Genomic DNA, 3,707 nt, shown 5'->3' with positions numbered 1-3,707 from the left:
TCAAGTTGAAGCTTGAAATGACAAGGTGTGGCTCGGATCTTACCTCAAGTCGCGAGAGAAGATGAGAGGAAGATGGTGAAGCAAATCTGAGAGGAGAGAGAGAAAATCAAAGTTTGGATCTCGCCAAAGATTCGCCGGAGAAGATGGTGAAGATGGGTGAGTGCAGTGGTGACGGGAATGAGGGACAAGGGTTTGGAGGGTTGGATCGATCTAATGAATCGATCTTGAGACCCTCCAGGTCTATTTTAAAAACTTTTCCCGATTAGTTCGATCGATCGAACTGAGATTTCTGATTGATCGAACTTTGATGATCTCTCTTCAAAGTATTTTTGAAATTTTTGAAAAATTAAAAACTAAAATTCAAAATTAAAAATTAAAATTGAAAAATAGAAAATATTTTTAGATTTTTGAAAAATAGAATAAAATAAAATCTTTTTGGAAACTTTTTTTTTTTTTTGGAAAAACAAATAAAATAAAATAAAAATTTTTGGATTTTTTTTTTAAATTAAAAAGTCAAATAAAGTCAAACAAAGGTTAAAATAGAGAATGAGATCGATCTGAACAAAATGTTCGATCGATCAGACAGAGAGCAAAAGTATGCAGGCTTTTTGTTCAAAAATTTGGCTAAGTGTTGGAACTTGCAGATCGATCGAACATTGAAGTTAGATCGATCGAAGAACTTCAGATCAATCTTGAAATGTTTTCGATCGATGAGACAGAGAGCTGAAATATGCAGGTTGATGCAGGCTCAAAATTTTCTAAGTGTTGGATCTCAAGATCGATTGAACTTTGAAGTTGGATCTATCTAAGATCTTCTGATCGATCTGAGAATAAGTTCGAACGATGGGACAGAGAGGTGATTTGGATGTAGGTGGATGCGGTCGAAAATTTTTCTAAGTGTTAGATGCAGGTGAAGTTCGATCGATCGAACTCTCATTTGAGATCGATCAAACTTATGCAGAATGCTCAATCAGAACACAAAATTTCATGCAATCCTAATCACAGTTCCTAGCAATGCATATGAACCCAAAGCCAATATCTAGACTTCGCAAGAAATGAAATTTAAGATAGAAATGAGAGAGGAATAGGGTTTTGACACCCTACGAAATATTTTGCTAGTCTTTAACGTCTCTAGCAAGACATTGGGCTCTTTTAGCTCGGATCAAAGATCTTGTAATGCATCCCCTCCTTGTTGGGGTGATAGAAGCTTTGAACTCCACCCAACAAATAGTTCTTTGAAGAACTTGTTGGATTAAGCTCAAGAGAAACTTTTAATCCCTTGTCAATCCAATCACATTCTTTGGGATTCCATGCCCTTTCAAAACAAGAATTTGAAACAACACTTTGAGAATGCAAGGTTTAAGATGATCCCTTTGAAGTTTTGGTCTTACACAAAAGCTCACTTCCTTGACATTGAAGATCGTGACATTTATCCACAACATTAACCTCTCCTTCATATTTGTCAAATGAATTGGGTGTGGGGTTGAAGATATTCAACTTCACCTTCATGTGGCCAAATGAGATCTTCATTATCCCCGTCCTACAATTGATGTTGGCATTAGCGATTGCCAAGAAATGACGGCCAAGGATAACGGGAATTTGGCTTTTAGGATTGGGGACCGGTTCCGTGTTAATGACAACGAAATCAACGAGGAAGAAGAATTTGTCAATCTTAATCAATACATCCTCAACTATACCCCTAGGCTTCTTAATGGATCGGTCGGCAAGTTGTAAAACTACCGACGTCTGTTTCAATTCACTTAGGCCCAATTTGACGTAAACCAAGTATGGAAGAAGGTCAACACTTGCCCTTAAGTCAAGAAGCGCCCGATTAATGATATGATCACCAATGATGCATGAAGTAGTGGGTGAACCGGGGTCCTTAAACTTTGGTAAAGTGTTATGTTGCAAAATTGAGCTTACTTGCTCAGTCAAAACCACTTTTCTTGGTGTTTGGCTCTTGTTCTTCCGCTTTTGAGTGCACAAGTCTTTCAAGAAGTTGGCATAAGCCAGAATTTGCTTGATTGCATCCAAAAGTGAAAGATTGACTTTCACTTGCCTAAACATTTTCATGATTTCATTGGTTTTTGCCTTTTACTTATCTTTTGAAATAGATCCTTTTAAGGCATCCGGAAATGGAACTTTTGGCTTAAAACTCTTTTCAAAAATTTTCTTTGAAGTCTCTTCAACACAAGAAGTTTTTAAATCACTTTGTTTAAAATCATTTTTCAACAAAATCTTTTCAAATTCATTTTTCAGCAAATCTTTCTTCAAATCATTTTCAAAATCATTCTTCAAATCACATTTTGAAGCTTTCTCATTCACAAGATCATGTATATGCAATGAAGGAGGAATGGGATGTGAAACGGGACGGGTGACAATTTGAGGTTGCACCGGTTTACTCTCTTCATTGGACATTTCAACTTGATTGTCCACAATCCTACCACTCCGCAAGGTAGTCACCGTATTAACATGCTCAATGGTGTGGCCTTCCGATGAGGAATGGGTTTCCATAACACATTGTTGCTTAGGTGGGGCATTCATAGGCATCTTTCCCTTCTCTCTTGCATTAAGAGTGCTTGCTATTTGCCCTACTTGGGTTTCTAGCTTCGCAATAGATTGAGAGTGAGAATGAAGCAATTGAGTGTTAGCCTCTAAAGTGCCCAAAGCATTCAAAACTTTTTCTTCAAAGGCGGGACTTCTAGCATTTCCTTGGGAATAAGATTGGTTGGGAAAATGAGAGTTAGCAAATTGATTCCCTTATGATTGATAAGGTCTATAACCTTGGGATCCTTGGTTTTGAAGTGGAGGTGGAATGTACTTCCTTTGAAAACCGCCTTAGGAAGGGTTTGAACCCTCTCTTTGGTTTTTCCAAGAGAAATTCGGATGATTTCTCCAACTTGGATTATAATGAGTACCATAAGGATTGTTCTCTTGGTTCACAAAAGCTGCATTGACTTGTTCATTAGGTTCATTTTGTACTTATCCGTGAGGACAATGAGAAGTAGAATGAAGAACACTAGAACAAGTCATACATGTTTCATTTGATGCACGATGAGAATGGTTAGGGAAGGAAGATACTTGGTTCGCCGAGTTTTGGTTAATCAAAAATTGATCAAACCTTAAAGATAAAGACTTCATTTCGGCGGCTATTTCATTTAAATGGTCAACTTGATGTAAGTCAACACTCTTCCTACCTTGTGAATTTCTACCATTCTTGGATAATAATGTTCTATGCAAAAAAAAATTCACTCATGCTCTCATAAAGATGCCACACGTCATCCTCATGCCTATCAATGTATGAGCCACCCAAGGAAGCATCAACCATGCCTTTGTAATTGTCCGATAAGCTCTCAAAGAAATATTGAACCAATTGCCATTTGGCCATGTCATGATGTGGACACTTCCTAAGCAATTCATTAAAGCGTTCCCATGCCTCATGAAATGTTTCTCCATCCCCATGTGAAAATTTCCGAATTGAGGTTCTCATGGCATTGGTCTTAGAAACCGGATAGTACTTTTTCAAGAACTCTTGTTGCATTTCTGCCCAAGAAGTGATTGAAAAAGGCCTAAAATTGTTAAACCAATACTTTGCTTTGTCTTTTAAGGTGAATGAAAAAAGTTTGAGTCTTAAGACCTCTTCCGGCATGTCCGTATATTTTACGGTGGAACATATTTTAAGAAACTCATCCAAATGCTTGTAAGGT

The 3,707-nt window shown here is 37.4% G+C and overlaps 1 pseudogene; it reads left to right on the top strand.

Moving 5' to 3' along the window:
- The first annotated feature begins 3,386 nt into the window (after positions 1-3,386).
- On the top strand, positions 3,387-3,485 carry LOC132305721 (small nucleolar RNA R71; annotated as a pseudogene).
- The last annotated feature ends 222 nt before the right edge of the window (positions 3,486-3,707 follow it).

The sequence above is a fragment of the Cornus florida genome, unplaced genomic scaffold (assembly GCF_030987335.1).
Source record: "Cornus florida cultivar Cherokee Brave unplaced genomic scaffold, ASM3098733v1 CherokeeBrave_3.0.0_Hap2_Chr04, whole genome shotgun sequence".
Lineage (NCBI taxonomy): Eukaryota > Viridiplantae > Streptophyta > Magnoliopsida > Cornales > Cornaceae > Cornus > Cornus florida.
The sequence above is the reverse complement of the archived record's forward strand: the minus strand, read 5'-3'. Positions and strand labels throughout refer to the sequence as shown.